General features: G+C 52.0%; 1 pseudogene; it reads left to right on the forward strand.

Moving 5' to 3' along the window:
- The first annotated feature begins 5,518 nt into the window (after nucleotides 1-5,518).
- LOC123039913 (cytochrome P450 85A1-like) lies at nucleotides 5,519-8,865 on the forward strand (annotated as a pseudogene).
- Nucleotides 8,866-9,527: the final 662 nt, after the last annotated feature.

Consider the following 9,527-nt stretch of genomic DNA (forward strand, 5'->3'; position numbering starts at 1 on the left):
GTGTTGCACATCATCATCAGATTTAATTCTGACCAAACCATCTGCAATTGATTTGTCAGGCAAGCACCAGTAAAGTATGTGCTCACCAATTGGATATCCCAACCAAGTTAGGTGCTCTTCAAGGAAAGAATATGAGAATGTGGTAGCATCAACATAATCAAGAACTTCCACTGAAGGGTTCCAGTACTCCAAATTACTTATTGAGCCACACAAAATTCCACCATGCCCAAGTTCAAGTGTAAAGAAAGAAGTGTCCACCCTTTGTCCATTTGCTGAATCACACACTGCATCAAAGATGTGTAATTTGTAAGCATTGCAAAATGATGTATAAACTTAACATTAAAATTCAGTTAGCTTAGAAGTTCAGTTAAGTACAGTGCACCGAAAACATTCTGAACAAGTACAGTGTACTAAAAACATTTTTGAATAACTACAGTGCACTGACAAAATTCAGATAACTGTAGTTAACTGACAAAATTCAGTCATATGTCCAAAAAGCAAGACTTGGGCTAACTGTAGTTGCTGCCATTGAACACAACCAACTGGTGGCATCACTAACACCATTGCACAAGTAAGCATTAGCATTGGACAACTAAATTTGGTGGCAATGAACACAATCAAGTATTGTCAGATTTGCTTCCGGTGCACATGAATGGAGGACCGAACAACTCTAACATATGAAGGAGAAATAATGAACCACTCGTCAGGCCAAACCCAAGACTTTGCGAGGCTAAAACCTAACCTAATCTACTCGGCCTAAACCCACTACGCAAAAACCCTAGATTTACCGCCGTAAGAAAAAACAGACAACATTCAACAAGCACACCACCGTGAGACACACAGACGTGGCGGGGCTGATGCCGACGGCGACGACACAACGACGACGAGGAAACAGAGCACGGGCGGAAACAGAACAAGGAAGAGGGGGAAGAGGGCACAGGAGCTCACCATAGTCCGGTGGGATGACGCCGAACGACCGGATGAGATGAGCGGAAGCAGGTGGCTCAACCCCGCCGGCGAACTCCGGCGATGACGGCGCCATGACAACCGTCATCAAGAATCGCCACCACACTGTCTCCCCCGACAGGACAGCCGAAGAGATCGAACGGATCTGTCGAACGGTTGTTGCATTTAATTCAGGTGGGTGTAGTGCGGGTTGAATAGAGTGAACGGCAGGGGCCTTTGTGCAAAATTTCCAGAGCTGACCAGTCCACCCTCTGGACTGCCACATGTCACGCTGTGAGTAGCTGTGGACCAAAACATCACATAGGATGTCAAGTTTGTGAAGTCATCAGTCACATTTTGCATGTTTTGGATTAAAACATCACATTCGGTGCAAGTTTGTGGACCTGAGGGTGCTATTACCTCATATGTAAATGGATCCGCAGGCGCACGCGCACGGCCGACGCCGACGCCGACGGGAGCTCAGCTCGCTGACCTGTGCGGAACAAATGGCCATCCATGCGCGCACGTAGCCGTCCGTCGATAGGACGTCTCGATGAACGGCAAGGAAGTTTCTTGCGTTGCGCCGATCGACCCTCTGCTCTGCTCTGCAAGGAAGAAATTAAGGGCCACACACACATGCAGAAATGAATACTCCTAGACGGGGTAATGAGGGTCCATGCACGCCCATCACCTACCTTACCTATAGCCAGCTCCATGCATTGCATGCATTGGCCCAGGCTAGCACAGCACACTGAGCTATGCCGGTGCAAACCAATGCCAAGCAGTACAAACGCCACCCACACAGTATGTATCTACTCATTATATTTGTATCCTCTTGATCTTTCATTTAAGTTAATAAAATTCACCCTCTGTTGAAAAATGTGCCCCGAACCCAGCGATCCATCCATCCATCTCCTGCTTGCCGCCTTCATTGCCCCCAACCCCTCCACCTCCGTACCACTACTACGCCCTGTGCCCACACGCGCACGCGCGGGCGCGGTCAGCAGTTAGAGCAGCAACTGCACCTACGCTACGGCTGTGTTTTATTGCATTCTCATCTCAGTCCCTCTTTATGCATGCATCTATACGAACTCAAGGACCCTTCATACACTCTACTAAACCTTAAAAAATGAGTCGAGAAAAAACTTTTAGACTCATGCAGACATGCACCTTCATACACCATACCAGACATGTAGTGATTTCACATTGTCTTGTAGTTCACTGTAACTTTTCGATGCTCTTCGGCTTCATGTACGTACGGGTCGATCGCCCTCTCCGCCACCATGACGATGACGTAGTACGAGCGACATCAATTGTGTGTCCGTGTGTCGCCATCATATCCGCCGGCCCGGTCCGGTCCCTCCGATCACTGCGGGTCTAACAGGCACAACAACACATATATAGATATATCTGAGAGCAACTCCAACGAGGCGACCTATTTCGCCACGGACAAAAGTACCAGCCCAACGCACCGACCAAACCAAAAATGTATCCGCGACGACGCAGTTCAGACCCAAATTTGCGCCTGGTTTGCTTCCACGTGGACACGAAATAGACGCGCTGTACGGCCCCGCGATGACCGCTGCGGCCCCACATGTCGGCTGCTCAACAACCACCCGCGGTCGTATTAAACGCCAGCACCCACCTCCGGCATGCTTGGCAGTGTGTGGTGGGGCCGGCCTCATCCACTTCCATCTCCCCGTCCACATCTGGCCACACTTGCTCCCTCACCGGAGACCAGAAAACCCTAGCCAGCTAGCCACCAGCTAGGTCCCCGTGTTGGAGTTGCTCTACTGGGATGCATGCACTGAACAATGACCTCCTGCCTGCCTTCCAAGGCTCCAACACTGTGCTTCGTACCGTACGCACGTTACATGCAACACACCAAATGAGATGAATATTTTGATGAGGTTCACACAAGTTTAAAGCGCGCAAGGCGGCACGCGCCGATCTATCTATTTACTCAAATCTCTCGCGAAAACAGTGGTTTCGATCCTACAACTAATCCGGCCATGGACTGGATATCTCGCCAACCTGTATGACCCACCGGGCCAACAGGGATTCATCAATCATACTTACGTACCAGCTTTTCAAGTCGCCTCACGCCTCACGGTAGGGTCAAGTCGACATGAATTGGCTCATTATTTGCGCTGAAAATGACCTGGTGCTAGCAGTAGGAGTATCATGACCGCAAAAAGGTTTTGAGGGTGAGGGGCAGGGGAAAACGGAGAGGACACAGTACTTGTACCGGAAACAGATCCAAGGCTCTGCAGCAGTTGACCATCACATCATGATTTACTAGCCGTAACTTTGTGAGTGAGAGTCAGAGGACAGATGTAGCCACTGAAACCAGCCCCGCGTGCGGTAGGGCCCGACGTGTTTTTTTTTTTGACAGAGAGAGCCCGAGGTGGTTTATTGACGTGCTGTGCTGCTGCGCACACGGCCACACCCACATGCACCCAGCAGCAATGGGGTACTCACTCTTGCCCCTTGGCCAGCAGTTCCATCCATCTTCCATCATCCACTCCAATAATCCACCCATCATGTTGAGTATCATACGTACTTATCTGTTCCACCAGCCCTCTCTATTTCTCTCGTACATCAAAAGGATCTTGGTTTAAACCAGACCAATGTCATGACATTTTTCATATAATCATTAAACATAAGGAGACATTATATTTCTTTTAACCTGCTCCAAATTTTCACCTGCTGTGGAGCGTCCGTGTATCACGTCCCGTGTGGCGAGCTCAACGGCCGTGAGCTCCGGGAAGTGAAGCTTCGAGTCGCCGGCCCACATGGGACACAAAACGTGCCCACTTCCGTGTCACCTGTCGTACTCTTCCTCGCAAGACGAATTTTGAGTGACACCACTTATCTGATGCGTGTGTGGCGGAGGTACGAACTCTCGCAAGGCCCTCCGGATTGCATCTGATTTGGTTTGCGGGAAAACGAACGCGGTGAAGGCTCCCGTCCCCTCGCGTCGCTCCCGCGAGCGACCGAGGGGATAACCCTAGCCGCCGGCGCGTGTCCCCCCTCCCCCTCCCTCCCCTCGCCGCCGCCTGTCCGCGCTGCCGGGCAAAGCCCGGGGGGTGCTGGCGGCGGCGGGGCCCCTTCTCTCCCCGCTCGTGGAGGCTGGCATGGGCGGGCTCTCCCCGGGCGGCGCCGCGGGGCTGCGCTCGGTGGCGGTGGCCGGAGCGGCAGGCCTGGCGCGGAGGGCTGGACGCGGGCGGGTGGCGCGATTGTGCCCGTGGAAGCGGTGTTTCCTGCGCAGCCGGATCTGGCTCAAGACGGCGCGGGCTGCGGGCGGCGCGGGTTGCTGATGGCCACCTCTGTCGTGGTCGCGACATGTGGTGGTGGCTTCGTGGCAGTTGGTGGTGGTGGTGCGGGCCGGAGGTTCGAGACGACGGCCGCGTCGGCTCGTTCGGCTCTGACCTCGCGGTGGCGCGGGCCGCAAAGGCTGGGGTTGCGGGCGGCGGCCCTGACCGTGGCCCCCTCGGCTGGTCGGGGTGGCGGCGCAGTGGCCGTGGCTGCGGGGGTGCGTGCCCGGCGGCTACTGTGATGGTGGCAGGTTGGTTGCAGCGGCGACCAGTTTGTCCTGGCGTCGACCCGTCTGTAGGCTGCCTGTATCGGCCCTCGACCCCTCTCCTCGGTGTCCGTTCTCGTCTCTCGCCGGAGGGCTATCCTTCTCCCGGCTGCGGTCCATCATACGTCTCGCACCCGGTGCCGTAGGACCGAGCTAGTCTCGCGCCTGGCAGCAGGACCGGCCCGTCTCGCGCCCGGCAGCAGGACTGCGCTTGTCTCGCGCCCGGCAACAGGACCGGCCCGTCTCGCGCCCGGCGGCTGGACTGCGCTCGTCTCGCGCCCGGTGTGGCAGGATGGCTCGATGGAGGCTTGTTGTGGCCAGCCTATTGGGTCTCGGCGTTGGGACCGGCCAGGGGTGTGAAAGGCGGATCCTTTCCGCCCGTCTCTGCGGTGGGGGTAGTGGTGGGGCTCGGGAGACTTGGTGTCAGGGTCTTGGATTTCGGGGCGGCGGCCCGGGTGGTGGTGGCGCGGTGCTCATGGGCAGAGCTCGTGCCTTGGTGCTGCCCGGCTGCCACGGCCGTGTGGGCGGCATGGTAGCCGGGGTGTGGCGATCGGTGGCGGTGAATGTTGGCCGGGGTGAAAACCTACTCTATCTTCGGACGGACTGGCGACGGCGAAGATCGCTCCCTTCTTGAAGGCGTCGCCGCGGCTATCATTGCCCGTCATGGTGCTCCAGGGGAAACTCTGATCCTCGGATCGGGCGGTGACGACGCTCCGGTGCCGTATCCTTTCTGAAGGCACCGCCTTGAAGCCCACGGGCCGTTTTTTACAGCAAGGGATGGATAATTAGGCGGAATCTCCTCCCCCTTTCATCTTTGCCTCCCCTCCCTATATAAAAGGGCGTCCTCTCTCTCTCTCTCTGCCTACCATAATACCAAGCAAGAGCAATACTTGTTGCCAACAAAGACACCGCTCTGCAGTCCTCTAGAACCAAAACAGAGCATCCAAGAAACCAGAGGAGGCAGAGGCAGAGGCAGAGGTAGAGAAGAAGATGGCGCTCCTCTTCCTGGTGCTGGTCGGTGTTTTCGTCGGCGTGGTGCTGGCGAGCAGCCTCCTGCTGCGGTGGAACGAGGTCAGGTACGGCAACGGACCGAGGAAGGAGGGCGGGTGCTTGCCCCCGGGGAGAATGGGGTGGCCGCTCTTGGGCGAGACCACCGACTTCCTCAAGCAGGGGCCCAGCTTCATGAAGCAGAGAAGGCTCAGGTACATCCGTCCGGAACTCCCCATGGTCGATGATATGTCATATGATCATGCATTCTTGCATCTTCTTCCTTGGATTGAAGCTAGTGTCTTCTGGACAAGTCGCTTCTGGTAGGTAGCTAGCTAGTGTCTTCTGGACATGTCGCCTCGCCGGGATTTGAGGGATTTTGTTGGTTGTGGAGAACTCAACCGGAGATGGATGCCGGTCGCTGTTGCTGGGTCGAGATGGATGTTGCCGCCGGCGACGGCGTGGCCAGCTTTTGGTCCAAAAATTGAGAACCCCTATATTTTCACAAGATTTTTTACTACTACTAGTAGTACATCTGTCTTCACTGGAATAACAAGTTTAACGAATCTATCAACGACGGAAATGTGCCGGTTTGGCAGCAACTTTCCGGCTGTGTAAAGGAGGAGGAGGAGGAGCATCATTCTAGCTGCTTTGTCCCCCAAAACCTCACATAACAACACGCCTCATCACTGCCCCAGCTCCCAAAGTATACACCATTTGTAAATTCACACACATAAAAAAGAGGATCACCAGCCGATACTTCATGTTCCATCCATCATCCCCATCATAGTGTTTGCTTGCTTACTTGCTTGCCACTAAGAAAAACATGGGATATATAATCTTATTCTGAACGAGGAATATTAATCTATGCGCTGTTGCAGGTAGGGGAGGCTGTTCCGGACGCACATCTTGGGCTGCCCGACGGTGGTGTCCATGGACCCCGAGCTCAACCGCCGCATGCTGCTGAGGGCGAGGCCGGCGGCCTGGTCCCGGGCTACCCGCAGTCCATGCTCGACATCCTCGGCCGCAACAACATCGCCGCCGTGCACGGCCCGCTGCACCGCCACATGCGCGGCGCAATGCTCGGCCTCGTCGGCCCCGTCGCGCGCCGGCAAAGCCTCCTCCCCAAGATCGACGCCTTCATGCGCTCACATACCTCCGGCTGGGCAGGCAGCGTCGTCGACGTCCAGGCCAAGACCAAGGAGGTATACCACACAGGCCACCTGTACATCTAGAGACAGTTTTTTCGCAAAATAAAAGAAGTTGACACAGTTGGGTGGAATATCGGAGTACGTTAATGCCTCCCCCACAGATTAGTTCACTCACTACTCTGCTCTGAAAATATTTTGCATCCGTTCATGCTACTGAGAAATTTTTGTTCAAATATGTTTCGCTTGGTTGACGCCAGATGTATCAGTGATAAAAATAGCCTTGTTTTAGTGACAGCTTCACTCCACACTTTCCAAAGTGGTTGTTGCAGAGTTTCATAGTAGACTAGTATCTACTTGTGCCCCAGAACAGAGTATCAGATTTCAGGGCATCATCATTACCCGGTTGCCGCTTTTGTGGTGGTTGCAGAGTTTCTTAGAAGCATCTCTTCTCCTTGCAGCAGCAGATCACAGAATCTTAAGTCCTCGTATCATATCTAACTGACTTTCCCTTTCCCTTTTAGATGGCCTTGCTATCTACACTCAGGCAGATCGCCGGCATCACGGCCGGCCCACTCTCCGACGCCCTCAAGGCAGAGCTGTATACCCTTGTGCTCGGCACCATCTCCTTGCCCATCAACCTCCCAGGGACCAGCTACTACCAAGGCTTTCAGGCAAGGAAGAAGCTCGTGTCCATTCTAGAGCAGATGATCACGGAACGGCGATCCTCTGGTGATGCTCATGATGACATGTTGGATGTTCTCTTGAGAAGCGGCGATGACGGGACCAGGGATAAGATTAGCGACGAGCAGATCATTGACTTGCTCATCGCCCTCATCTACTCCGGATACGAAACCATGTCGACCACTTCGATGATGGCCGTCAAGTACCTATCGGAACATCCGCTGGCCCTCGAAGAACTTAGGGTATGTACACATACTTTGCAAATCAATTTTGGTTCCATGGCATATATCACGTGCTTCTAGAGTTTATTGATGGTCTTGTCACTTCTGAATGCAGAGAGAGCATCTTGATATCAGGAAGGGAAAATCGCCGGATGAAGCCATCAACTACGATGATTTCAAGTCCATGGCCTTCACTCCAGCTGTAAGTAGGAGAAAAGACACAAAAGATGGAGTAAGAGCAGTAGTATAACATGAGTATGATCATGATGTACTCATGGACACCTCTATGCAGGTCATTTTTGAGACGCTAAGATTAGCCACTGTTGTTAATGGACTGCTGAGGAAAACTACAAAGGATGTAGAAATGAATGGTGAGTTATGGTTGGAAATTACTCTGCCACTAAAGCATTTTCTAGGAAAAAGAATAATTCAGTTCTAATGTGGTGTACTATCGATTTTTTCCGGGGCATGTCATTCCAAAAGGCTGGAGAATCTATGTTTACACAAGGGAGATAAACTATGATCCGTTCATGTATCCTGACCTGATGACCTTCAATCCGTGGAGATGGCTGGTAAGTAGAAGAGCGGAAAATATTAATTACCATCAAAACACCAGTACAACAACATATCACCACACCAGAGGAAGTTCTAACCTTTTCTTTGCCTACTAAAAATGTTCAGGAGAAGAACATGGAATTGCACCCGCACTTCATGTTGTTCGGAGGGGGCGGCCGGATGTGCCCCGGGAAGGAGGTGGGAACTGTGGAGATCACGACTTTCCTCCACTATTTCGTGACCCGATATAGGTATGTTCAACCTCTCATTAATCCACGTCGATCCGATTGCTAAGGGCAGCTCCAGCGTTATTTTTTTACTAACAACAGATGCTTGCATTCTGTTTGATGTTGCAGATGGGAGGAAGAAGGCAAGAACACAATCTTGAAATTTCCCCGGGTGGAAGCTCCCAACGGCTGCATATCCGAGTTCAAGATTACTGAACTCTTGCAACAAACATTTTGCAGAGTTTAGATAGATATGCCAAAGACAAAGACGATGAGGGCGCGATTCTGCGCTGATGAATAGATTAGATTAGAAATTTGATGCCTGTAAAAATATAGGAACATAGGGATAGTATAGATGTTATAGGTTCACTAGGTAGCTGAGGTAGAAGGCAACAAGATGCTCCTGTGTTCTTTTGTTCTACCAATTCTGAAATCGACAAAGGCGTATGATGTGAATAGCTTCAACTCTCTGTTTCTTTTTGAACCATGCAGAAGAGCTGCATGTCAAATGATAGATAGAGAAAAATATAATTGTCTGAAGAATAGGAGTGTAAACAAGAAATATGCACTAAAATGAAGGAAGTAGAGTCTCAGATACAGTTTTTGAATGAGTTTGGTGCTGGAGAGTGCCGGGCTGCATTACGGCCATCAGGGAGGTGTTGTCGTTGTGTGGAGGGAGTTGTTGCTCTGCTCTGTTGGCGTAGTCATGGTGACTAACAGAGAGCATGCTTTCTTTTACCATACAATCACTACAACGGAGGACCGTGCGTAGGCGAACATATTACATAATAAAATTGTATGGTACATGATTACACCCAGGAACATTATGAAGGTGCCGGTAAGATCAATCTCATCGACGAGTAAGGTAGCGGAAGTAGTTTATTCTGTCGGTGAAGCGCGACAATTCCCATGGGTAGGTTTATACCCCCTAGCCACGAGAATTTCTTCGAGACGATCCGCCGGTCAAGAGTTGAAGTAAACGACCCCTTCGAAACATTCACGCGTTCCGAAGTAATAACCCGACAACGCTTCCACATCCAGGAACAAGAGTTCAGAGAAAACTATAGAGAGAATCCTAGCAGCATTCCCATCTAATTAGGAGTCCCAACTATTAGACCAATTAGTCTGGGACTAGAACGTAGGTAGTATGTGTCCTTTTTGGAGTTGATGTGTTTTT

The sequence above is a fragment of the Triticum aestivum genome, chromosome 2B, assembly GCF_018294505.1.
Source record: "Triticum aestivum cultivar Chinese Spring chromosome 2B, IWGSC CS RefSeq v2.1, whole genome shotgun sequence".
NCBI classification, from domain to species: Eukaryota; Viridiplantae; Streptophyta; class Magnoliopsida; order Poales; family Poaceae; genus Triticum; species Triticum aestivum.